We start from the raw sequence: 27,935 nt of genomic DNA on the forward strand, positions 1-27,935 counted from the left end.
CTGCAATTCAACTCAGTTCTGACAATACCTGGAGATAGCATCAGATCAGTCCTCCAAGACTGATCCCCGCTCCCACCCACTTCAGAGGACAGTCTCAAGTCCAGGTTACCACCTGTGCTTCTGACCAACTGGCTCTACAGTGAAGGTTCCAATGACCCTCCCTCCTCAGGTTCAGTTAATTTGCTAGAGCAGAACACAGAACTCAGGAAACCAGTTTACTCACTAGATTACTGGTTTATTACAAAAGGGTGTAACTCAGGAACAACCAGATGGAATAGATGCATAGGGCAAGGTATGTGGGAAGGGGTGCGGAGCTTCCATGCCGTCTCTGAGTGTATCACTCTTCCTGAATCTCCAGGTGTTCACCAACCTGTGTCTACAAAAAATTAATCAGTTGATCTAAGAAAGAATTGGAAATTTTTATTCAAGCCAAAATTGAGGATTATAACCTGAGAAGAGCATCTTGGAAAGCAGCTCTGGGAATAGTTCCACCCATTAGAAGTCAAGACATAGTTTACCTAAGTTCTTTGAGACAGAGAGCTGTACATTAAATGACATATTCGTATTATTATTATTTTTAGGTCCCAGGCTTCTTTATTCAAGAACAAAGTGATGAGTGATGTGAGGATTAAAATCAAGAGAGAGCATCACTGAACTTCACCTTCCCTCCAACCAGTTCCCCCAAACTCCCTGCCCCCCCTATGTGTTCCCAATTCCTTTCTTAGTGAATGAAGCACTTAATTCCAAAGCCCTGGTACAAACCCCAGGATTCTCTCCCTAACTCTCCCCCTTCCTCTGCGCCCCCATTCCTGGGAAGGGCAGGCACCTCAGTTTGAATGCATGGGAGAGCCCCAGAGTGGTGACAGAAACCGAGGGAAAGGCCTCACCCTCAGGAAATGGGACCGAGGAGTACAGCGTAGTGAAGTGAGGACCCCCATAGCCTGGGGTACAAAAATGGGGCCCTGGTGCCAGAGGAAAGGATACTGGTCCCCCTGAGAAAGGAGACCCAGCAGCCTCAAAGTCCTCTCGTTGAGAATAGTGACTGCTTGATCGTTTGCCCTTCTGGCGACGGTTGCAGAACCACACTCGGACCACATCCTCCTCAAGCCCGAGCTGCTGAGCGATGTGGCTGATCTGCTGCAGGGTGGGCTTCGGGCACTGCAGGAACACGCTCTCCAGGTTGCCTCTCACTCGGTTCTCAGTACTCGTTCGCTTTCTCTTCCGCTTTCTCTTCCGGGCCTGCACGAAGGTCGCTGCCTTGCATATCTCCTGCAGATTCTCGTGGTTGTCAGCTTCCTGCACCCACTTCTGCAGCGGGGGCAGCAGCTTACACATGTTCTTCAAACTGGGCTGCAAAGCCTCAAAACGGCAGATGGCTGTTTGGCTGAACACCTTCCCGAAGAGAACCCCCAGGGTGAGCCCCACATCGGGTGTATCCCAGGGTGATCCTCTTCTGCTTTAGGAGCTTGGCAAATTGTGCGAGGTCTTTCTGAAGAGCTTTGATGTCCTGGGACTCCTCGGGGTTCGGCTCCAGCTTCTCCTCGTCCACCTTCCCGGCACCAGCGGGGACGGCGCAGGGCTCCGCGGAGGCCCCCTCGGAGTTGCTCTCCACCCCGGCTCCCGCCTCGCCCTCGGGCTGAGGGGTCTCCAGGCCGCCTGGGGCACCAGCCCCACTCCAACCTGAGGTGCACAGTAGGCCATCCCTGCGCAGAAGTCATAGGGCGGGGGGCACGGGGGAAGCCCCCACACCTCGGCGCCGGGCCCAACCCCGGCCCGATCCCTGACCCACCGGGAGGCCCTTGGAAGCTCATCTAGGTCCGAGGATCAAGCCAGCCCGGCTCTGGCCCTCCCGGCCCATCGCCTCCACCGCCTGGCGGGGGCGAGAAGGTGAAGTCGGAAGCCAGGTGTCCCGCTATGGGGAAGGAAGGCGCCCCAAGCCGGGGGCCTAGGAAAACGAGCTAAATGACGTATTATTGACAGTTTACATAATCCAGATTTAAGAGCCATCGTGGTGGGTCATGTGACCCTTTACAAGATCAAGAAGGAATGTTATCTTTTACGGAGTTGTCTTGTTGATGCTGGGAGAATGTTGAGCAGGTATTCCTGCTGATGGGGGAGGTTTGGTCAATGCATGCTGCATATACACAATGCACAGTGAGGAGAGAGGGGAGGCCAAAGGGCAGAGAAGAATTTTTATGTTTACATTTTCCTTGTCTTGCCATAAATATGAATTTTATTTCACAATTTCCCCCTGTTGATCATTGATCTTTCAATAGAAAGCACAAGGTGATCAAATATTAGGTCCCTCGAAGCTAGGGTGGCTGCTTCCTTGCGCCAGTGTCCATCATGTCCCTCGATGCCGGGTCCTAATAGCCCGGTTCGCTTTCTTTTGGAGGTTATAGTAACAGAATGTCCTGTAAGCACTGATGCTCAGTTTTAAGTTGTCCGATAAGGAACTTAAGCCATTAAGCCAATTCTCCTCACATGTACATTGTGTATGCCCATTACTTTTTTTTCTTTTCCTTTTTTTTTTTTTTTGAGGCTGTGCTGTGAGGCTTGCAGGATCTTAGTTCCTCAACCAGGGATCAAACCTGAGTCCCCTGCAGTGAAAGCACAGAGTTCTAACCACTGGACCACCAGGGAGTTCCCATAGGCCCATTATTTTATAAAGCACTACAGAGGTGATCTGTAGTTTCAAGTTTAGACATCATTATCCTAGTATCAGCAGATGACACACGGTGTGAAAAGCAAGAAACTATAAGTTCCACAAACTGTAATTTAAATTGGTAGGAGCAAAAATGTCATTAGCAAGGATTTAAGCCCAAATCCCCCTGAATCAAATTTTTTCCTAGTATTTTCCCTAAACTGGGAAGAGGATTGTTCAGAGCAGAAAAGGGCACTTTATGTCATAAGATGAATTAACAAATATTGTGCCCAAATGGCCATATCATTGGAAAACTGATAGAAACCAGCATACCTTCACTAAAGACAGATTGACAGATTGGCAGGGGCTATTTCCAAAGCTGCTTGTGAGTGAGTGACTTTGAGCACAAGGGAAACCAATTGTGCCTCCCTAAGCAACCTGGGGAGAGCCAAAGTCATAAACTTGTTCCATAAATCCACTGGGTCTTGTTAGGAGCTACCCAATATTCAATATCTTACATAAAGGACTATTTATGGCCAGAAAAGACATCATTAACTGGCAGGGTAAAATGGGTCCCACTTAGTGATATTGACGGTAACATGATCTTGCATGGTGCTAGACTTTCTTTCCTTTAAAATAAAATTTCTAAAGACCATTCAATTAGAGCCTTGGAGAGGTGAAATCCACCAAGGCAACCTGGGTGTACTGGACATTGGTAATTGGCTGTAAATCCAGCAATTGGATTGATTTTTGAAACTTGCATACGATTAAGCCAAAGAAGTAAATCTGGCCCACAAGCAAAGAATGAGCAGTTGTCAAAGTAGTCATACAGAAGCCTGCTCCAAGATATTGGGATAGCTGTCTACTTCAGATATCGTTTTCTTCCCATCCTAGACTGGCAGCACTGGTCTTAGTTGAAGTTGGGTGTCAAAAATAGGAGATTCAGTTCATTCAGGAGAGCCCTGATATGGTCCCTTCCAATGTGACTGCTGAGTCCTTTATCTGATGTGTTTTCCAGTATGAATAATCTCCTGCTTGCAGGTCATGGCGAATCTGATCTTCATCCAAAGTTAGATTACTGTGATAAACTTCAGAAACAAACTTAGAATACCCTTTTATAATTACTAAACTTTACAAGGAGCTATCTGGGAAGTGTGTCTTAGCCAGTAAATATAGACCTCAATGAACAAAACTAGAATTTTTTTAAAATTTATTTTTATTTTTGGTGCCTTGGGTCTTCATTGCTCTGGGCTTCTCTAGTTGTGGCAAGCAGGGGCTACTCATCATTGCCATACGTGGGCTTCTCAGTGTGGTGGCTTCTCTTGTTGCAGAGCACAGTTTCTAGGTGCTCAGGATTCAGTAGTTGTGGTGCACGGGCTTAGTTGCTCTGCGACATATGGGCTCTTCCTGGACCAGGGCTTGAACCCGTGTCCCCCTGCATTAGCAGGCGGACTCTCAACCACTGCGCCATCAGAGAAGTCCCAACAAAACTAGAATTCAACATTCACTGAAACATAATCCATTTTGTCTCTAAAATTACCTTCATTTCTACCAAATATCTGATTAATTGACCATATACACTCTTTTAAGCTGTGCTGGAACTTTTCATAAAGCATTTCAGATTGAACTTTAAAAGGCCAGGAAAGCCATACCAAGGGAGTGTCATAGATTTTGACTGTGATATCTATAGATTTGGGAGAATTCCTCTCTTCTCGAGGTCCCCAAAATACCTTGAGATTCCCACACCTCTTAGGAGGTGGTCTTCCTTATACACCTGCTGGGAACATAAGAGTTTCCAAATTTTGGAGGGATCAGGTAGAGAGAAAATATAAATGTTTCAATTCTACTTATGGGTATAATTGAGAGGTTTCCTTATATCTAGAAGACATAGATGAAAACCAGTGACATTTCAGATGAAAACCACAAACGTTATAACCATATTCACCAGTTTACTCTGTAACCAATCCTTTTGTTAGCGTTTTATGAAGCCATCAGCCACTCCAATTGGATTTTTTTTTTAAATTTTTTTTTGGGGGGAGCACCAAGTTCAATCATCCGTTTTTATATACATATCCCCGTATTCCCTCCCTTCCTTGACTCCCCCCCCCTCGAGTCCCCCCCACCCTCCCCGCCCCAGTCCTCTAAGGCATCTACCATCCTCGAGTTGGACTCCCTTTGTTATACAACAACTTCCCACTGACTATTTTACAGTTGGTAGTATATATATGTCTGTGCTACTCTCTCGCTTCGTCTCAGTTTCCCCTTCACCCCCCGCCCCCTCCCATACCTCGAGTTCTCCAGTCCATTCTCTGTATCTGCATCCTTGTTCTTGTCACTGAGTTCATCAGTACCATTTTTAGATTCCATATATGTGAGTTAGAATACAATATTTGTCCTTCTCTTTCTGACTTACTTCACTCTGTATGACAGATTGTAGTTCTATCCACCTCATTACATATAGCTCCATCTTATCCAGTACGATATGTACTTGTCAAAAGTTCTTCCTTTGAATCTTCTTGAAGGTGAAGCATTTTGCAAAGTATCAGAGTACAACAATAATTATCTATAAATGACAAAAGACTTTAAAAGTCACAGTTAGGGACTTCCTGGTGGCACAGTGATTAAGAATCTGCCTGCCAATGCAAGGGACATGGGTTTGATCCCTGGTCTGGGAAGATCCCATATTCCTCGGAGCAACTAAGCCCTGTGCGCCACAGCCACTGAGCCTGTGCTCTAGAGCCAGAAGCTACAACTGCTGAGCTCTTGTGCTGCAACTACTAAAGTGCTTAGAGCCCATGCTTTGCAACAAGAGAAGCCTCTGCACTGAGAATCCTGTGCACCGCAACAAAGAGCGGCCCCTGCTCACTGCAACTAGAGAAAGCCCACGCAAAGCAATGAAGACCCAATACAGCCAATAAATAAATAAATAAAATTTTAAAAAGTCACAAACACCTGACACAGTGTAATCAATAAAGAAACTTGGTTACAATAACAAGAATTATGACTGGTGACATTTTTTCAGGACATACCAGATTTTTAGGAATTCCATATAATTTTTAGAATATATGTATTAAAAACATTTATCCATACAGTATAATCTGAGAAGGCTTATCATTCATTTGACAATGCTTCCCATGGAATTTAATATACTGAATAAGCCTAAATAGTTTAATATTGCTCTCTCTGAAATGGAGAGAAAATAAGTATTTTGAGGTGTTCCAGGGACCCTTTGGAAAACCTCAAAGTTAGCTAAAGGCCAAATGAACTTCATTTTGAATTTGATTTTTGGGAAGTTTGTCGAAATCATCAAAGAGTTGTTTTTTTTTTTTTTTTAAGATTTCTTTTTTTGGATGTGAACCATTTTTAAAAGTCTTTGTTGAATTTGTTACAATATTGCTTCTGTTTTATGTTTTGTTTTTTTGGCCATGAGGCACGTGGGATGTTAGCTCCCTGACCAGGAATCAAACCTGCATCCCCTGCTTTGGAGAGCGAAGTCTTAACCACTGGACCACCAGGGAAGTCCCAAAGAGTTTTAAAATACTTGGTCAAATAGAATCACAGGTCACTGTGAAACAATACCTATTCACTCAATCAGTGATAATAAAAGATCTCAATGGCAAATACAGGTCACTTAAACACAAAGAAACTAACAATCTATTACCAAAAGCAGTTAGATATTTTAAGAAAACTTTGTCCTCTTAGAGAGAAAACTAAATTCAGGTTTTGTACCACCTTGCCTTTAAAATTAACTTTCTTAATTATATTCAATCTTATCTTAGCTAATCCTGACGGTGCACCTAACTCTCAGTGTTCTTCATCCACACACCTTCCACAACTTTCTGGATCCATATTAATCATTCCCACACTTTCTTTTCCATTCAGAAAGAAACAGCTCTAAGATAAAACCACCTTTTTTTTTTCTTTTAACAAAATGCATTTTCATTCCTCATACCTTTTTTGCTGAACATACATCCTACTTTCCTTGTATACTGAAATGTTTCCTTTGTCATTCTTAACCTTAAAACCTTAATCTTTAGTGAAAACCAAGAAGCAAGTAATTGTAAACTATCCTACCAGCATTTCCTGATTGACAAGCTTATGCTTTAGTCTTCCTCTTCTAAGAAGGTAAAGGTAGGTAAACAGATTTTCCCAGCAATCACTGTCCCAATATTGTGTCCTATTTGAAATGACCCATATAATCAATGAATTCTCTTCATTTAACTTAATTTAGTTGCAGGTTACAAAAATCTGGAGACTATTTTAGGTAGGCATTTCCAAAACATAATTATTCCTATAGAGTTTACCAAAAAGCTCTTATCTCATTCATATTTACTTAAAGTTTCATCATAAAGTTATTTTCCTTGCCAACACATTTGCAATAGATCTAATAAGGTCTTACTTGATCTCTAACAAACATAGGTACAACAGAAGTATTATACTTAACATTGATGACGCTAAAGACATGTCTATAGTAATCAAACCAACAAGCTTAAGCTAGCTTCAATAGCAGATATTAATTCAATACTGGGGACTTCCCTGGTGGTCCAGTGGTTAAAGAATCTGTCCTGCAATGCAGGGCATGCAGGTTTGATCCCTGGTCAGGGAACTAAGATCTCATATGCAGCAGGGCAACTAAGCCTGTGCGCCTCAAATAAAGAGAAGCCTGCATGCTGCAACAAAGGTCCCATGTGCTGCAGCTAAGACCTGAAGCAACCAAAAAATAATAATAATAAAATAAAAATAAAATAAAATAATGTCAGACGCTTGGAGTTGGAGCTGACCTCAGTTCAATACTGAATATTTCCCAGATCATGTGGACCCAACATTCATTCTGGCCAGATTCATTCATATTTCTGTATAAGCACTTAACTTCCTTTAAGCCAATTACAGCTCTTTTACAATTTAATTTTGGCAATGCCACGCTACTACAACATGCATATAGATATGTACAAATACACAAACACAGAGACCTCATAGTTACTGTTCCAAAATTTCAGCCATGAGTCAGGTACAGCAATGCAAAACCCATCCCTTACAAAAGAGGTTGGATTCAAATTGGGTTTCTGGCAGATAGGACAAATCAAGGTTCCCTGTCTAGATGGCTAAACCCTTTTCACAACATTTGTGGGAAAGACACTTCTATTTCTATTCGTCCTTGACAAGTCAAGTTCCAAATTACCTACTCCCATTCCCAAAATTTGCATTTTAAAAGATGGCAGAGATAAGAGTTCCTAGAGAAGACCAGGTATAATGTTTGCATCTCAAAGGCTTAAGGAGAAAGGTAAGTTCCTCCCAGGATGACTTTGTTGCCTTAAGGCCAGAAAAAAATTTTTTTTTCCCTCAATACCTACAAGCGTCTTAAAATAAGTAGGGGAGGTTTGGGGAATGGTAGTGATTCAGTAATAACATATACATGTATCTATTCTTTTTCAAATTGTTTTCCCATTTAGGTTATTGCATAATATTGAGTAGAGTTCCCTGTGCACACAGTAGATCCTTGTTATTTATCCAGTATAAATATTGCAATGTGTACATGTCGGGGATTGGCGGGCTTTGGATTATTTCTGCAGCCACACCTCTGGTCCTGTAAAGACTAGATTTGTGAAACATGAACACTTTTTTTCCTCAAAGAATTGGGTGGCCACCTCAATGACATCAAATAACTGACACACCCATTTACCTAAATTGGAATGTTTTACTTTCTCTCATTTAGCTTAAGGGAGAAGGCCTCCCCAAATTCCTATTAAGCTCCAAATATCAGCTGTAGTCAGTTTAATCAGACTGGTGGCCTTCCATTTTGCTATGTATTTACAAACGCTTTTGAGGATCCTCCCCGGGTTTAAGAAATTCTCTAATATGGTTGTCAGTTTGGCTTTTGATCTGAAGAGGCTTGCATACAGCCTTGTGTGGCTCCATTTCTAAAGGTAACCATTTAATAGTGCCTTCTGAGTGGAAAGTCAATTCAGAAGATTTCTAGAATGAGTACTCGAATAAAGGATAGAAAAGAGCAGTAGTTAAAATTTTAGGTACCTTTTGTATCATTACTTTCATTAGCTTTCTACAACAAATCTTTCAATGAGGCTCTTTTGGAATTTTGAAGCCTTTTGGGGCTTCCCCATACCAACTCTCTAAAATTTTAACAATTTAGATATATCCCCAATTCAAAGGGTCCATACAAATATTTTTCCTGCTAATGTAATTTTAGAAAAGAAAAAACACTTACCACTGTTGTTTCCAGTAGACCCTGCAGGCACAGATGACTGCTGGCTTTTACTGCATGCTCAGAATTGTTTTGGCGTGTCGAAAGAACCCCAGCTTGGCCATTTCAGGGCCTGATTTCCTTTGGTTCCCAATTAAGTACTTGCAAACATACATAAACCCAGCTGGTATTCCCATAGGTGGCTGTTTGCATGGGAACTCTTTGGCCTTTGAGACACAATTTCCCAGTATTAATTTCATAATCTAATTCAGGTATGAGACATCATCTGAACAATTTTCTGAGGACAGTGTGTTGGATCGCACGTGTGCTGCTTCTGAGTCTAACTCCCCAAGCGGTTACCCTTGGGTGGGTTCAACTTCTTTTATGTGGCTTGGTTTCTCCCAGTGACAGCCTTAAACCATCATGGGTGCTCAGAGCACTAGGTGATCAGCCTCCATGGTGCCCCCCGGATGAGCAGTACTTACTTAATGGTCGTAGTGAGGTTCCCTGTGGGACCGCTGCACATCACAAGGTCCTCAGTCGCCTGAGGATGCCATGTGGCCAGAAGGAGCGAAATGTCCCTCTATTCTCTGGAGCTGAATAATTTAGTCTCTGATTTCACTAGCAGAAGTTTTGTTCAGACTATATATCAACTCATTTTTTTTTCAATTTAAGCCAAATTTATCAGAAACCCAGCTGCCTACGTTTCTCTGATCCTCTTGCCCAGCCCCCTAAGCCCTGCCTAGGAAATTCACCTTAATACTCCAAGCCTTCAGTGAAAACCAGCTCAAATAAAATTTTTAGGATATCACCCAAACAATGAGATCTGAACTTCAGGAGCACTCACTGGCACACCTGAGGAGCACCAAGAAGCCGGCCGGGCACAATGGGTCCATGCTGGTACTGAGCGCCGGTTCTGGGTAGCCTCCAGCTGTCCCCTGGCGGGTGTCTCTGATATCCTGCCTTGACTATGCCAAGTACATGTCAATGAAAAGTTTATCAGTCAATCTAAGAAAGAATTGGAAAGTTTTATTTGAGCCGAATTTGAGGATTATAACCCAGGAAGAGCATCTCAGAAAGCTCTGAGAACTGTTACACCCATTAGAAGTCAAGACATAGTTTATATAAGTTTTTTGAGACAGACGGCTGTACATTAAATGACGTATTATTGACAATTTACGTAATCCAGATTTAAGCGCCATGTGGGTCATGGTGGGTCATGTGACCCTTTACAAGATCAAGAGGGAATGTTATTTTTTTAAGGAGTTGTCTTGTTGATGTTGGGAGAATGTTGCTGTTTATAGTTGAGCAGGTATTCCTGCTGATGGGGGAGGTTTGGTCAACGCATAATGTGCATATACAATGCACAGAAAGGGAAGAGGGGAGGCCAAAGGGCAGAGAAGAATTTTTATGTTTAAATTTTTCTTTTCTTTTTTTAAAAAAATATTTTATTTATTTGTTTATTTTTGGCTGCATCGGGTCTCAGTTGCAGCATGCGGGATCTTTCACTGCAGTGATATAGGATTCCATGGTATATGTATATCATAACTTTCTTGACTATTTCTATCAATGGACATTAGAGTTATTTTCAACTTTTCCTATTACAGGCATACCTTGGAGGTATTGTGGGTTCAGTTCTAGACCACCACAATAAAGCAAATATTGTAATAACGTGAGTCGCATGCATTTTGGGGGTTTCCAAGTACATATAAAAGTTATATTTACACTCTACTATAGTTTATTGAGTGTGATAGCATTATGTCTAAAAAATGTACATACCTTAATTTAAATACTCTAATTTAAAAATAATTTATTGCTAAAAATTGCTAACCACCATCTGAGCCTTCAGCGAGTCATACTGAGGTAAGAGATAGATGGGCCCCTAGGTTGGACAGCTGGTATTTGTCAAGTGGAGTAAAACTGAAGCTTTGTTTTCACCCAGGCACTCCAAGGACAAAGCTAGTGGCAGAAGCTAAGCTCTGCTGAAGTAAAGAGATAAGGTCAAGGAAAACTTCCCTGTCTGCACATGTGCAGGAAGGCTCCTTGAGGTCAAGGAAAACTTTCCCGTCTGCACATGTGCAGGAAGGCTCCTTGAGGATCAAAAAGGGAGGGGCACCAACCCATAATGTGCGGACATGCACCCACAGGCCTCTGTGGTGGGATCCATCTTAGCAAAAAGTTGCGCATGCATCTTGGGGAGGGTCCTAGGACCAGTCAGGTGTGAAAAAAGAAACCAGATAATTGGCCAGAGGTAAACAAAGACCCAGAAGGACTGTCTTATATAAGTGATTTAAATCACCTCTTTACTGCACTCCTTCTTCAGGACGCCCCCACTCCTCTCTGGATATGTAGCTCTCTGCCTAGTTGCTGACCTACTGCACTCTTCCTCATCAGAGAGGATGCCCATACCCTTTCTCTCTAGGTATGTATTTCTGCCTTGCTTCTGTCTTAAATAAATAAACTGTTTCTCTGTGTGCTCTCCCATATACTGTGCTGTCTCTCTAATAATAAACTTTGTACCTGTTTTTCACAGTTTTTGCCTCCTTGAAACATTCTTGCTTTAAAATGGGGGGAAAGAGTTAGGGCCACTTTTCTTCTAGCCTCTAGCCCCTGGTGGATGAGCGGTTAGGATCCCCGGGTTTTATCCAGGCTACCCAGGTTCAATTCCTGGCCTCAGTAGTTGAAAGAAACGTACCGAGGAGAACTTATGAAAACTTTTTGTGAGGATAGTAATGGAGATGTTTGTTGGGGCCACAGAGAAGCAGAGAGAAGGGGGCACGTACCTCTAGGGATTTCATAGGGCTTCACAGGACAGGTGATATCTGAACTGAGTCTTAAAGGAAAACAGAATTGTTCCAGGCAAATGAAGGTGGAGAGTAGTAAAATCCAGATGGAGGGAAGAAAGCATGTACAGAGGCAACAGGAAGCACATTACATTTGGGGGAGTGTAAGTGAGGTGGCTCCACAGGCTGGGGGAGAGGAGACTGGAGGGGGTGGTAAGGAATGTGAAAGATCCTGTGAGCCAGTGTAAGAAGTTTGGAGTTGGGGCTCTAGGACAGAGATTTTTAACCTATTTTGCACCAAGACACCCATGACAGCTAATGTTCATATTCATAACTGTTCCATACCTGTGCCAGGTTTTTGCTAAAACCACCCTCTGCTAATTTGAGAGTGTAACAAAGCGTCTATAATTCAAAATTGCTTCAACGATCAATGGAGTATCAGTAATGGTTGCTCATTACCATCTGTGGCATAGATAAGATAGGCTGTGTCTTACACAAAATTGCTGCCTCTAACTCCATCTCCTTCTCTTGCATTTAAGGGAACAAATCAGAATGCATACATTCTCCTCCACCTTCTCCAACTCTCTGCTGGGACAGCTATACCACTCGATAACTGACCCTGTTGGAGTCTGGGGGAGATCTCAGGTACATCCAAGACCCTGAGTTCTTGCGAAGAAGGCATAGACCATCAGCATTTGCAAAATGGAACACAGCTTGGGGAGAGGTCAAAGGATGCAAGGTTGGAAGACAGGGTTTCCTCCCAGGAGGCAGCCAGGGCAAAGATACTGATGCCTGCTTGATGCATGCAGCTCTGGAAGAAGCTTGTATTGCTCAGATGCAGGCAGCATGGAGGAAGCCGTCGTGCTGGGGTGAGCTCAATGCTTCCTGCTGGCCTCCAGCAAACAGAAAGGACACTTCCACATACCTCAGCAAAGAGATCACAGCTTGCCAACTGTTTGCTCTAAGCCCACTGGAGAAAAAAACACACCTTATGTTCCACTGTCACTCATTCATTCAACAAACACTTCCTAAGACTTGTCCTGTATGCTAAGGACACAACACTAATCAAGATAGACAAGCATGAATCATATATTTTAATTGGGGGGGATTGACAATAACAAAACACATGCAACATAATTTTTAGATGGTGATAAGGTTGGAGTATTGGCATAGAGACTTACTGGATGGGGGAGTGATGCTTTCGTGAGGTGATCAAGGAAGGCTTCTCTGGGCTGCTGGCAAAGGAACTGAGACCTGTAGTCTAAGGTCCTGATGAGGTACTTAGAATAGGCAAATTCATAGATCAGAGATAATTAGGGGCTGAGGGGCAGGGGAAATGGGGAGTTACTATTTAATTGGTATAGAGTTTCTGTTTGGGATGATGAAAAGTTATGAAAATGAATAGTGGTGATGGTTATACAACATTGTGTATGTTCTTAGTGCCACTGAATTGTATACCAAAAAAATGGTTAAATTGGTAAATTTTATGTTATGTATATTTCACTACAATTTTAAAAAGAGAGAGTAAAAGGCCCTGAGGCAGGAACTGGCTTGTCAGACTGAGGCGGTTGGAGTCAAATGACTGAGGGAGAGAGTGGAAAGAGACAAATGAAAAAGGACATACATCTAGGCTAGTCCTGGTGAAATTTCCAAAGTCCAAGGATCAAAGAGAATTTTTACAAGCTTCCAGATAGAGGGAATAGTGTTCTTTTTTTGTTAGTTGTTGTTTTGTTTGTCTTACATGTGTTGTTGGGCTTTCTTTCTTTCTTTCTTTTTTTTTTCTGGCTGCGTTGGGTCTTCTTGTAGGGAGCGGGGGCTGCTCTTCTGTTGTGATGCACTGACTTCTCACTCTGATGGATTCTCTTGTGGCAGAACACGGGCTCTAGGCACAAGGGCTCAGTAGTTTTGGCATGTGGCCTTAGTCGCTGTGGCTCGTGGGCTCTAGGGAGCTCAGGCTTCAGTAGTTGTGGAACACAGGCTCAGTAGTTGTGACTTATGGGCTCTAGAGCGTAGACACAGTAGCTGTGGCACACGGGCTTAGCTGCTCCGAGACATATGGGATCTTCCCGGACCAAGGATCGATCCTGTGTCCCCTGCATTGGCAGGTGGATTCTTAACCACTGTGCCACCAGTGAAGTCCCAAGAACAGTTTTCTTATCAAGGAAAGGGAATTGAACTGACATCAGACAACTCATTAGCAAAACTGGAATCTAGAAGACAATGGAACATTACAGGCCTTGGAGAAAAGTGGACTAATCGGAGAGTCCTACACTCAACCAAGATATTCATATGTGAGGGCTCATGCCTTACTTTGCTGCTACTCTGTTCCAACACCCATATTTATCCCATCCATTATTTGAACTTGGTTTCCCTGGCTTAACCTTGGGTTTTCTCCAAGGATTTGGTTCAGAAATCATCTTTGACTCTCTGCAGCTCCCTTGGCTGGAATGATCTATCATAGCTCTGGATCCTGGAGCCCAACCACAGGCATCACCATTCCTGGCTGGTGGTCTAGCTAGCCCTCCCCTGAGATTTCCATATAACAAGTTATGCTGGGTAATGTGGTCATACAAGATGCCTGCAATGTCAGTGATGACACTGTAGCAATAGGACCTGGTGAAGAGAAAGAACAAGTATCTAGATGCATTGGTTGAACACATATAGGCTAGAGGATGCAAGGTAAGCTCTATGATAATTCAGGAGCCTGCCACCTCGGTGAACATTCTAGGTTCCAGTGGCCTACGGCATGTAAGGATAGCTCCTTTAAGTAAAAAAGTAATTTGCTGCACCTTCCAACACCTACCATTATGAAGCACACTTGTAATACTGTATGTCAAGCCTACTTCAATGAAGGAGAAGAGGAGGAGGAGGAGGAGGAGGAGAAGAAGAAGAAGAAGAAGGAGAAGAAGAAGGAGATGAAGGAGGAGAAGGAGGAGGAGAAGAAGAAGAAGAAGAAGAGGAAGGAGAAGAGGAAGGAGAAGAGGAAGGAGAAGAGGAAGGAGAAGAGGAAGGAGGAGAAGAAGGAGGAGAAGAAGGAGGAGAAGAAGGAGGAGAAGAAGGAGAAGAAGAAGGAGAAGAAGAAGGAGAAGAAGAAGGAGAAGAAGCAGAAGCAGTGACAGTGCACTTGTACGAGTATGAATTCTGGAGACAACATATAGCACATTTGGGTGTTGCTCTGATCCATTTGCCAAGTAACCCAAAGGACTGCCAATTTTGAATGGGGCCCAGAGAAATAAAGATATTTTCCACAGGTTCAGGCAGCAGTGCAAAGAGCAAAAACCCAGGCTACTAGTATGGACAGACTAATATCGAGGCAGTGCCAAGTCCTGCTGGGGGATTAGAGATGGAAGTGGGCTGACTACAGCATGTGGGCGTTCTCTCTTCCAGCCTCTCCTCCAAATACCCAAGGCTAAGGAATTACAAGCTAAGGGTCCACCTCATCCCAATGCTTCTTCTCTGCAAGAACTGCAAGGTAAAAGCTCAGAAGGGCTGCATGGCCACAGTGACAGCAAATGGGAATGATCCAGAGTAGTTCTGTGGTGCCTGGCATTCCCTTCTCCAGGGCTACTCCCCTGTCCTTCCTTAAACTCATTTTGACTATATTAGTCATTTTTGCTGAGGTAACAACCAACCTCAAAATCTCTGTGGCTTACAACAGAGGCTGGCAAATTTTCTCTGTGAAGGGCTGGATAGTAAATATTTGGTGCTTTGTGGGACATAGGGTTTCTGTTGCAGTTCCTCGGCTCTGCCCTTGTGGCATGAAAGTAGCCAGAGACATATGTAAATGAATATATGACTGTGTTCTGATAAAATTGTATGAACACTAAAGTTTGAACTTCATGTAGCTTTCACGTGTCACAAAATATTATTCTTCTTTTACTTTTTTTTGAGATATAATTGACATATAACATTATGTTCATTTCAGGTGTACATCATAATGATTTGATATTTGTATATATTGTGTAAGTCTAGTTAATATCTATGACCACACATAGTTACACATGTTTTTCCTTGTGATGAGAATGTTTAAGATCTACTCTCTGAGCAACTTTCAAATGTACAATACAGTATTGTTAACTATAGTCACCATGCTATACATTACATCCTCTTGACTTATTTATTTTATAACTAGAAATTTGTACCTTTGGGGGTCACCTATTTTGCCCATCCCCCACCTCCTTGCCTCTGGCAACCACCAATCTATTCTCTGTATCTATGAGCTCATTTGTTTTGTTTTGTTTACATTTCACATATAAGTGAGATCATATGGTATTTATCTTTCTCTGACTTATTTCACTTAGCGTGATGTCCTCAGGGTCATCCATGTTGTCACAAATGGCAAGATTTCATTCTTTTTTGTGGCTGAATAATATTCCATTGTATATGTATACTATATTTTCTTTATACATTCATCTATTGATGGACATTTAGGTTGCTACCATGTCTTGATTATTGTACATAATGCAGCAAATGAACACAGGGGTGCATGTGTCTTTTTGAGTTAATGTTTTTGTTTCCTTCAGGTAAATACCCAAAGGTGGAATTACTGGATCATATGGTAGTTCTATTTTAATTTTCTGAGGACATGCCATACTGTTTTCCATAGTAGTTGGACCAATTTACATTCCCACTAACAGCACATCATGGATCCCTTTTCTCTACATCCTCACCAACACTTATCTGTTTGATAACAGCCATTCTAACAGGTGTGAATTTTGTTTTGCATTTCCCTGATGATAGTGATGTTGAGCACATTTTCATGTACCTGTTGGCCATTTTCTGTCTTCTTTTTAAAAATGTGTATTCAGGGACTTCCCTGGTGGCACAGTGGGTAAGAATCTGCCTGCTAATGTAGTGGACACCAGTTTGAGCCCTGGTCCGGGAAGATCCCACATGCCACGAAGCAACTAAGCCCATGTGCCACAACTATTGACCCCACATGCTACAACTACTGAGCCTGCGTGCTGCAACTATTGAAGCCCACATGCCTAGAGCCCATGTTCTTCAACAAGAGAAGCCACCACAATGCCATGCACTGCAATGAAGAATAGCCTCTGCTTGCCACAACTAGAGAAAGCCCACCCACAGCAACAAAGACCCAACGCAGCCAAAAATAAAAACAAATTAATTAATTAAAAAAAATTTTTTTAAATAAAAATGTATGTTTAGGGACTTCCCTGGTGGTCCAGTGGTCAAGAATCCATCTTGTAATGCAGGGGATGCTGGTTTGATCCCTGGTCGGGGAACTAAGATCCCACACGCCATGGGGGCAACTAAGCCCACACACTGCAACTTTTGAGCCTGCACTCCACAACTACTGAGCCCACTTGCTGAAACTACAGAGCACATGCACTCTGGAGCCCATGCACTGCAACCAAAAGCCCATGTGCTCCAACTAAGATGCGATGCAGCCAAAAAAAAAAAAGAAAGAAAACGTATATTCAGGTCCTCTGCCCATTTTAAAATTAGATTGTTTGGCTTTTTGCTGTTGAGCTGTATAGGTTCTTTATATATTTTGCATATTAACCTCTAATCAGATAAATGATGTGCAAATATTTTCTCCCATTCAGTAGGTTGTCTTTTCATTTTGTTGATTGTCTCCTTTGTGATGCAGAAACTTTTCAGTTTGATGTAGTCCCACTTGTTTATTTTTGTTTTTGTTGCCTTTGTTTTTGGTGTCAAACCCAAAAAGTAATCACCAAGAACTATGTCAAGGAGCCTACTGCCTATGAGTTTTCTTCTAGGAATGTTATGGTTTCAGGTCTTTAATCCATTTTGAGTTGATTTTTGTGTATCAAATGAGATAGTGATCCAGTTTCATTCTTTGGCATGTGGCTGTTCAGTTTTCCCAACAGCATCTATTAAATAGACAGTCCTTTCCCTAGTGTATATTCTTGGCTACTTTGCCATAAATTAATTGACATGTATGCATATTTTGATTACTTTTCAACCTTTCAAAAATGAAAAAAAAAATCTTAGCCTTACAAAGACAATAGATTGGATTTGGCCCACGGACTGTAGTTTGCCATGGTTTACAACAACTAACAAATATTTATTGCTTAGTACATGTTGGTGAATTGCAGGTCAGCTTCTGTGGCTCCATGTGCTTCACTCTAGGGCAAAGGCTGGCCCTAAGAGCAGCTGCTATTTGGGTCACACTATTCTTGTAGCAGAGTGGAAGAACAAGAAAGCTGGTGGAAACACAGGATGCCTCTTAAAGCTCCTGCTCAGACCAGGCATGCCGTCTCTGCTCATATTCCACTGGTCCAAGCCAGTCACAAAACCAAACCAGAACAATGAAGCAGGGAAATACACTCCATCTCCAGAGAGGCACTGAAAGTCACATACCAATGGGTGATGATATATAATCCTCTCAGAGTAAAAGAAGGGAATAGTTGGAAAGTCTAAAACAATAAACCGCCCTGAACCAATACCATTTCCCAATATGCATTATGACAATACTAGTCTAAGTACGGTTCAAGGATGGATGTCCCTGGTCTATAATAAGTACAGAAAGTGAAAATAGGCATTTAAAAAGTCTTTTATAATAAATAGGCCTGCAACAGATTGGTAACAAAAGCAATCTGGTTCTTCACCACAGTTTGAGAAGCACAGTGTGAGAAGCATTAGCAGACAGTGTAGCTAATATCCCCAGAGTAACATGAGCTCACAGGCCAAAATACAACCATCGTTAAAAAACAACAAACTAAATCACACATACACACACACACAATTACGTAAATATAACCTAAGAAATATTGGAATAAAAGAATCAAAATTTTAAAATAGGAATGATAAATATACTTAGATAATAGATTATATTAACAATATGAAGCAACAATGAGAAATCATAAAAAAGAGCCAAGAAGAAATATTAGCATTTAAATGTAATACTTGAAAGAAAAAACACAAGAAATACAATTAATGGAAGGATAGATATGGGTGACAAAAAAAATAGTAAATTTCAAGACCATATTGAAGAACTTTCCCATCAAATAGCAAGAAAGGACAAAGAGAATATAAAAAATCAAGAGACATGGAGGATAGGAGTAAAAATGCCAACATCTAGAAAATTAGGGGTCCCAGAAGGAAGTGGGAAAATGGAGAGGAGTAAATAATATTTTAAATAATGAATGTAACCTTCACAGAATTAAAGAAGGATCAAAAGTGTCAGACTAAAAGGGCCTAGAGTGCCAAACAGGAGCATTAAGGAAAAATCTACACTTAGACACATTATAACAAAATCTAAGAATATCAAATGTAAAATGTAAGACTATCAAAGACAAAGAGAAAATTGTAGAGGCCTCCATAGAAAGAGCAATTGATATCATACTACTCAGCAGCAACACTGGATGCAAGATAAGAAAAGAGCAGTATGTTTTAAGGTATCAAAGGAAGAGAACTCTGGTTGTAGAATTTTATATCCAGTCAAATTGTCATTCAAATATTAGAGCATAATAAACATGCTCTCCATCACACAAAGCCTTAGATGTTTTGCTGCACAAAGACAAACATCTAAAACAATCTTGGGGTGCTCACTTCGGCAGCACATATACTAAAACAAACTTGGGGACTTTCCTGGTAGTCTAGTGGCTAAGACTCCATGCTCCCAATGCAGGGGGCCTGGGTTCCAACCCTGTTTAGGGAACTAGATCCCACATGCCACAACTAAAGATTCCTGCATGCCACAATGAAGATCCTGCATGCCGCAACTAAGATCCAACACAGCCAAATAAGTAAATAAATAAATAAACAAATAAATAATTTTTAAAAATAAATAAAACAGTCTTGAAGAAAGTACTCAGGATGAGAAACAAATCCAGGAGATGCTCCAAGAGATAGAAGAAATAAGAGTGTTAAATATTTTGGTAAAGTTTATCTTTGTCTTTAAAGAAAAAAGGTTTATGTCACATAAGACAAAAAGAAAAAAATTCATTATAAAAATATCAATATTGGAGGGGTGTGAAGAAAAAGAGACATGAGGGTGTGCTTAAGTACTTGCTTGTTAAGGACAAGAAATATATATTGATACATTTAATTATCCAAAAGGATTTAAAAATCCACATGAATATAGGTAATAAATTAAGAGCAACCACAAATATAATTCAAACAAAATATAATATAATATAATAATTCAAACAAAAATATAAATATGTAACTTTTAAATCAGCAGAAGAAAACTCAATATAGCCAATGGACTACATGGAAGAACAACAATAGCATAAAATAAATAAAATGAAGCAAATGTAAAATACAAAATAATATGACAGTAAATAACAAGGTCCTATTGTATAGCACAGGGAACTATATCCAATATCCTGTAATAAACCATAATGGAAAAGAATAAAAATATATGACAGAAGTAAATCCAAATTTAACTGTAAATACAATAAATATAATTGCATTAAATTCAAAACTAAAAGGCCAAGACTCTCAGACCAGTTTTTAAAAATCCAACAATATGATTTACCAAAGCATATATTTTTCTTGAGAAAAGGAAATGTTAAAAATAGGATAGAAAAGGCTATGCCAGGCATATACGCATAAAAATAATCCAGAAGATAATAATCCTAATATCTAATAAAATAGATCTAAGGTAAAAAAGATCCTAAGAGACAAAAGATATTATGGAATATGGAACATAGAATAGGGAGGAGAAGAAGGAAAGTATAAATACCAACCATTGCCTTGTGACTAGTTTCAGCAATAGGACTGTAAAAGCTACACCCATTTTCTTTCTTGATTACAGAATATCATATTATGACTGAACAGATAAGATATGAACACTTCCCAAAGATTGATGCAATTCCTGATGAGACATTGGGTATTCCCTCTCACAGGCAGGGTGAGAATTTTTTTTTCTATAATGACAGTTGAATTATAGTAAGTGGGAATATTTCATTGCTATTGTTTTTTTAAGTTTAAGTATGCAAAGGTTGTGTGAATAACTAGTATACAAAATGAAGGACTGTTGCATATACTGTGTATTATTGGCTCACTAAACATACTTTCCAGTCCCCTTATAGTATGTCTTCTTCCTCTTCCTCTTCCTCCCCTTCCTCTTCTTCTTTTTCATTGGAGTATAGTTGCTTTACAAAGCTGTGTTAGTTTCTGCTGTACAATGAAGTGAATCAGCTATATGTATATATATCCCCTCCCTCTTGGACCTCCCTCCCAACCCCCATCCCATCCCACCCATCTAGGTCATCACAGAGCACCAAGCTGAGCTCCCTATGCTATACAGTAGGTTCTCCCTAGCTATCTATTTGACACATGGTAGTGTATATATGTCAATTCTAATCTCCCAATTTGTCCCACCTTCCTCTTCCCACCCTGTGTCCACATATCTGTTCTCTATATCTACATCTCTGTTCCTGCCCTGCAAATAGGTTCATCTATACCATTTTTCTAGATTCCACATATATGTGTTAATATACAATATTTGTTTTTCTCTTTCTGACTTACTTCATTCTGTATGACAGACTCTAGGTCCATCCACATCTCTACAAAAGACCCAATTTCTAGTATGCATTCTTATATTGCATAGGCTGGAAAGCTAAAAACTATATTTCTCAGATTCCCTTGAAGGTATATAGTTCAAATAGATGCATCCACATGAGACTGGAAAGGAGGAAATGAGAAATGTGAGTCAGAAGCTATGCTCATGGGTAGATCAGCTCTTCTTGCAAGCAGAGTCTGAAGGCACACTTGGTTTTTCTAGGGCAGCTCTGGCAGGGACTGCCATGTCTATTCCTAATGTCATAGTATCAGGAAGAGGCAGCATTGGGAGTTCTATGACTATAGCCATGTGGTGTAGTTGGCAGTTTCTCTTGGTTGCTAATGTCCTGAACTTTCAGCAACTAAACATGATTCCCTGCACCACCTAGAGATTCATAAGCATCTAATATTGTCTAATAAATCTCCTTTTGTTTAAACTACCTAGAGTGGATTCTATTCTCTATACATAACAATACTGACTATAGAAGACTATTAGCTGTTCATCAATATCTTTTCTCTCTTTCTTCTTTGGTAATAGAACATGTAGCTATACACATTACTACCTTGTTTAAAGGTTATATTTCCCAGATTCTTTTGCAACTGGATGTGACCGTGAGACTAAGTTCTAGCCAATGGGATGTAAATAAAAGGGTGGTGTGGCAGGTTACACAATCTTCCTTCAGAGACAACAAGTACATGCTCTTTATTCCTCTTCTCCCATTTTTCTATCCTTCTGCTTGGAATGTGAAGTTGGAGGTCCATTTTAGAATAGGAGCATGAGGGCCGCACTGTAGAAATGGTAGAACAGATAGCCTGTTTCCCTTAGGGCTTCATAGGATGAAGCTCCAATATTAGCCTTGGATAATCCACCTCCAGATTCTTTATGTGACAGAAAAACTTCCATCTTGTTTAAGGCATTGTTACTTTGGGTTTTCTGTCACCCTTAGTCAAACAGAATTCAAATGAAACAATGATCAATAAACCACTCCCCCAATTCAGAAAATATACTCCCTTTATTTCTGTTCATTAATTTCCAGTTCATATTTCAGGGATTGGTTACAAATTCCATCTCATTTAGTCTCTGACTACTCTAATCCACATCTGCCTAAGGGTGTAGTTTCTTAAGTACAGCTCCTCAAGTACATCTTCTTTTGATCTGAAGACCCATGAACTAAAAAGACAAATTATCACCTCATACACACCCAGCAGGCAATGGGGGTACGTATAAGATAACCCCTATAGACATTCCTATTCAGAAAGGGCAGAAATGCAGGCACAAATGAATCACTGGTCCATAGCAATTCTGAAATCCAGCTGGGCAAATATTGGAAATTCCTTGATTAGGACTCAAAGCCTAGGGATAATCCTCCATGGCTTTTGATTCTACCTTCTGGGCTCTTGGTTCTTCCCTCTGAGTCTCTCTTTCTTTTGCATGAAGGACAGTCCATGTGCGCAACTGCATAGTTTTCACAGATTGCATCCTACCAGTTGAATTTTAGGGGTCAGAAGATATTTTTTTTCATTTTGTATTGTCTTTGACTCTTTCAGTCCAGGCAGACAGTGTTCCTCTGAACAGTCTCTTAAAAATGTGGCTCTCTTGTGAATCTTCTTAGGGTTCACTCCATTAAACAAAAGGCACCTTCACAAAGCTCTTCAAGATAAGTCCTTCTCTATCCTGGCCCTCTGCTGAGGAACAATGCTCTTAAACTTCTTAGAATTATGTTGTTTGATTGAGAGGACCCATGAGTCACATTCTTAAACCTTTAGAGGACTTTTAAAATCTAACTGAACAGTGCTCTGAGGTACCACCTTAGATCTTTCTTAGATCTTAACAAAGGTTTTTACAGCTACTCCCTTGACTTCATCTTTAGACTGTGTTTTCTGGCATTTAATCTGTTCTCAGAAGCCATTTCTTAATTTTAGCATCATTTACCACTTGGAGAGGCTGGGACTTTTCAGAACCAGCAAGCTCTGGTTTCCTTTTGTTTAATAGGACTTGCTTTGATTTATCTCTCTCCTTTCATATTTTACAAGTGGCAAAAAGATACCATGTGACCCCTTCAACACTCTGCTTGGAAATCTCCTTAGCTAGAGTGCCCAATTCACTAGGTATATTTTCTACTTTTCACCTTACTGCAGGCAATACTGTTGCTAAATTTCTGCCAATACATTACAAGGACACCATCTCTTTCAGTGTCCAATAAGATTTTTATGACTTTCCTTTAAGTCCTCATTTACAGCTTCCTCAAAGTCCATCAGGACGCTACTATTTTTTGAAAGGCTCAAGATTTCACTAACACTCACATTCAAGTCCTTCCAGTTTTGATCCACTGTCCAGTTTGAAAGTCATATTTTTAGGTTTTTATTATGGTAGGACTTTTAAGCACCGTGATCTGTATAAGTTGTCTATTGCTGCATAACAAATTATCCCCACAACGTAATGGCTTAAAACAACAAACATTGATTACTTCACAAGATTTATCAGGGTCAGGAATTCAGGAGCAGCTTAGCTGATTTGTTCTGGCTCAAGGTCTCTCCTGAGGGTTCAGTCAAGCTGTTAGCTGGGGCTGCAGTCAGCTGAAGGCTTGTCTAGGGTGGGAGGATGCACTCCAAGATGGCTAGCTCACATGGCTGTTGGCAGAAAGCCTCTGTTCATCTCCACATGGTTGCCTGAGCATCCTCAGGCAGTTGGCTTCTCCCAGAGCAACTGATCCAAGACAGAAAGAAAAAGCAGGATGCTGCTTTGCCTTTTGTCACCAAGACTCTGAAATCCAACACTACCATTTCTGCTTTATTCTATTATTTAGAAGCAAGTCACTAAGTCCAGCTCCCACTCATGCAGAGGGGAATTAGGATCTACCTCTTGAAGGCAGCAGTGTCAAGGAATATGTGGGCATTTTTAAACCAACACACCTATCCATACTCTTCTATTTGCCCCCCGGCCCCCCCCCCCCCAATTTCAATGGGGATAGCAGTGTTATCACTTTTCTGATCTAGGGGCTGTTCCTCTATTTAAGATTTTGATCTTCTTCTCTCTGAATTTGCAGAGGTTCAGCCACTATTAATTGTTCCTCCTGTATATTCAATATCTCCCTCTCATCTTCACGCTTTCCGTCACATTTTAAAGTCTTTTATGTATATCCCCTTCTAGCTAATACCCCTTCTCTCTGCCTGGAATAGCTTTAAAACATGGCCCCAAATTCTCTGACATTCTTCCCATCAAGAGATGGCAGCTATATCCTGTTCTCCTTGAATCTTGGTGGGCTTGTGACTACTTTTGTTGCAGAAGTCAATCCCATGAGAAACCAAGCACCACACTCAGAGAGTTGGAGAACTCAGGTTTACTGAGCTGGCGGACCCAGATGAGCTAATGCTCCAAAATTCTGGGCCCCGTTCTAGGTGAATTCTCTCCTTATATAGGTTAAAACACATAGCTACAGTTGGCATTAATTGGTTGGCTACAGTTGACATTAATTGATTGGATTAATTGATTGGCTACTCAGTTTCCATAGGTTACAGGTGATTACAGAGCATGGTAGTTGCTAGGGGTCACATGCAAAGGGCTTTCAAACAAAGGCGAGCAGGCATAAAGCTGTGAACTCCAAATTTTTCCTCATCATTCCCCCCTCTTGACGCCCCTAAAAATCTTTATAAGGCATCAACTTCTTGATCATCTAGACCCATGGGTTGATAACCTTTCAGGGCCAGAAGGTGTAACTAGTCTCTACAAGGCAGGATGTCATTGTAACCCTGATTTTCAGATGTCCCTCATCAATTCCTCAAGCTTCCGCCGTGCATAGACCAGTCAGCCCTGGAGTGACTGGAGCAGGGCTGAAGCTCTTAGACTGGGCTTGGTTGTCTCCGTAGGAAGACCCAAAGTGGCTGGTTCGGATGAGCTTTTGCAGTCCAGGTCTCTCACTCTTCTAGAGGTGCTGCTCTCTTCACCTGGGTGTGGCAGATCCACGGTGTTATTCCTGTAACTTTAACAGCAGTAGGGGTCGCCAGGACGACCGTGTGAGGGCCAGTCCAAACTGGCTGAAGTGGTTCTTTTCTCCACTCTTTTACCCATACCTCATCTCCTGGCTGATAGAGATGAACTCAATTGCCCAAAGGAATGGAAGTCCTTTCTAGGGCTTCTCAGGTAATATGGTGAAAGACCTTTCCCAGGGCCTGGAGGTTTTGTGACATCTCCAGTTCAGCTAGTTGTTGGGGGTCTCCCTTGAGTCTCCCTACCACTGGGGTGAGGGAGAATAGCCTGAGGACTTCGTGGTGCACTGGGCTCAGAGCAAGGCTAGGGGCAGCATGTCAATCCAGGGTAATTGGGTTTCCTGACAGAGTAAAGCTAACATAGTCTTAAGGGTCTGATTCATGCGCTCAACTTTCCCTGAGCTTTGTGGCCTGTAAGCGGTGTGAAGCTTCCATTTGATTCCCAGTGTCTTGGACAAGGTCTGGACTATCTCAGACACAAAGGCTGGCCCATTGTCAGACCCTATGGAGAGAGGTAGCCCATATCTGGGGATTATGTCTCTTAGCAGGGCCTTGGCTACCTGTCGTGCACGCTCAATGTGCGTGGGGTAGGCCTCAGCCCATCCTGAGTAGCTGCAGACTATCAGGAGCAAATACCTATAGCCATGGCAAGGCTTGATTTCAGTAAAGTCCACCTCTAAATCTTCAAAGGGTAACGTTCCAACTGTTTGTATCCCTGGGCTGGGTCTTGGTCTTTGGCTGGCATTGTTTCATGCACAAGTCACACACCTAGCACTGATCTGGGCACACAGGGTTGGGAGCTTAGGAATGAAATAGTAGTGGCTCAGTAGACTTTCTAACGCAGTTTTCCCTCTCGTGGTGTTACTTTACTAGCTGAATGGCTATAGCACTAGGAACAAAGAGCCTTTGGTCTTGAAGCTTCCATCAGCCTTCCTTCCCCTTAGTTCCTCCCTCATTTAAAGCCCATTGGTCTTCTTCTATGGTATACCTTGGAGATGAAGGCAATTCTGGTGCCAAGAGGATTTTGGAGTTTGGTTCAAGGCTCACTATAGGATTTGGTTGGGTTTCTGCCTCCTTGGCCGCCTGATTTCCTCTGCTGACTGGGTCAGTTCCTCTTTGGTGGCCTTTGCAATAGATGACTGCCACCTGGGAGGGCTTCCAAATTGCCTCTAACAACTGAAGGATTTCTTCTTTGTTTTTTTTATCTCTTTTCCCCCTGCTGCTAGTAGTCCCCTTTCTTTATAGATGGCTCTATGTACATGTAAAGTAGCAAAGGCATATCTTGAGCCTGTGTAGATGTTGGCTCGCTTCCCTCCAGCATGCCTTATCACCTGGATGAGTGCCCATAGTTCAGCCCGTTGTGCTGACCACCCCTGGGGCAAGGTCTCAGCTTCTACTATTTCATCTGTTGTTTTATGGCATAGCCTGCTTTGTGTTGTCCTTCCTGGATGAAACTGCTTAAATACAAGAATTCGTGAGTCACCAAGTGGCCCCCAAATTGACACAAGCTAGCTTTACAGAAGGAGAGAGCAGTCTTATCTCCTGTGGCCCCAATGATAGTTGCTGTCTGACCTGTAAGGGGAGCCACAGGTGTGGTCACCACAGAGCAATTATTCTTTTCCTCTCCGTGTATCCCACCCTGTGTTGATGATGCAGAGACAAACAAGGATGGGTGCCCCCTCTGAAGAGAAGACCCCTCATGTGCCCACCTGGCTGCATCCCCTTGGGGAACTTAGGTGCCTCCTAGCTTTGGTGGGTGGTATAGAATCCCGACTTGAATTTGACTTGCAGGGAGGGACTGGGTCCCCCAGAAGCAGATAGTGCCCTGAGCTGTATAAGGTCACCACGGAACCACAGGTTTGGGCCCGCTCAGACTCTGTGGCCACGAAGGCCATGGAGCCACACAATTGTCCTGAAGCGAGGACGAACCAGGGCGCTCACTCACATACACTCACACACACATTCAGACCAGAGCTTATCACAGTGCTTCCCCACTCAGGGCAAGTCCCTAACTGGTGGGTGCCTCCCCACTCTGGGAAGGTCCCTAACTGGTGGGCGCCTCCCCACTCTGGGAAGGTCTCTAACTGGCGGTCTTCTTACCAAAGATCTTAGGGGGTGATGAAGTTCCTCTTCCATCCGGAGACTGGACCTGACTGGGTTCAGTACCCCGGGGCCTTACCTTATCCTGTGTCTGCTCTTGGTGAGTTGGTCCATCCCTCCAATGAGTCTGGTTGGGGCCCAGTCTCCAGAGAGTCGGAGTATCAGTCCAAAAGAGAACCTGGAATACCGTCAGGTGGCGTGCCGCCTCTTTTGTCTCAGAGCTCCTTTGCCCCAACCTGACCAAGCCACCAGTCTGGTGGTGCAAGGGGCTGGTGTGGTTGGAATCTCGCTAGGGCCTCCAAAAATGTTGCAGAAATTGATCCCACGAGAAACCAAGCACCACACTCGGAGGATTGGAGAACTCAGGTTTATTGAGCCAGCAGACCCAGATGACCTAATGCTCCAAAATTCTGGGCCCCGTTCTAGGTGAATTCTCTCCTTATATAGGTTAAAATACATAGCTACAGTTGGCATTAATTGCTTGGCATTAATTGATTTCCTCATAACTTTAACCAATGGAATACGGCAAGTGAGGTAATACAACTTCTGTAGCTGGGTATAAAAGATGGAGCAGTTCTTTCCTAGTTCTCTTGAAATACCCCCTCTTGGTGTGCTCTCTCGGGGACACTCCCTTTCAGAACCCAGACAGCATTCTGCAAGATGCTCAAGTCACATGAAGAGGCCAAGTGTAGGGCTCCAGATGACAGTCACAGCTGAGCCTAGT

The 27,935-nt window shown here is 42.1% G+C and overlaps 1 pseudogene across 1 annotated transcript; it reads right to left on the minus strand.

Annotated features, from left to right (window-relative positions):
* Nucleotides 1–777: 777 nt before the first annotated feature.
* LOC130855272 (POU domain, class 5, transcription factor 1-like) lies at nucleotides 778–27,006 on the minus strand (annotated as a pseudogene). Its single transcript, XR_009054286.1, has 3 exons — nucleotides 26,821–27,006; nucleotides 9,691–9,811; nucleotides 778–1,945 (listed from the first exon to the last, which is right to left on the minus strand). The product of XR_009054286.1 is annotated as a POU domain, class 5, transcription factor 1-like (transcript).
* Between the last annotated feature and the right edge of the window lie 929 nt (nucleotides 27,007–27,935).

Source organism: Hippopotamus amphibius, chromosome 1 (assembly GCF_030028045.1).
Source record: "Hippopotamus amphibius kiboko isolate mHipAmp2 chromosome 1, mHipAmp2.hap2, whole genome shotgun sequence".
In the NCBI taxonomy this organism is placed as follows: Eukaryota; Metazoa; Chordata; class Mammalia; order Artiodactyla; family Hippopotamidae; genus Hippopotamus; species Hippopotamus amphibius.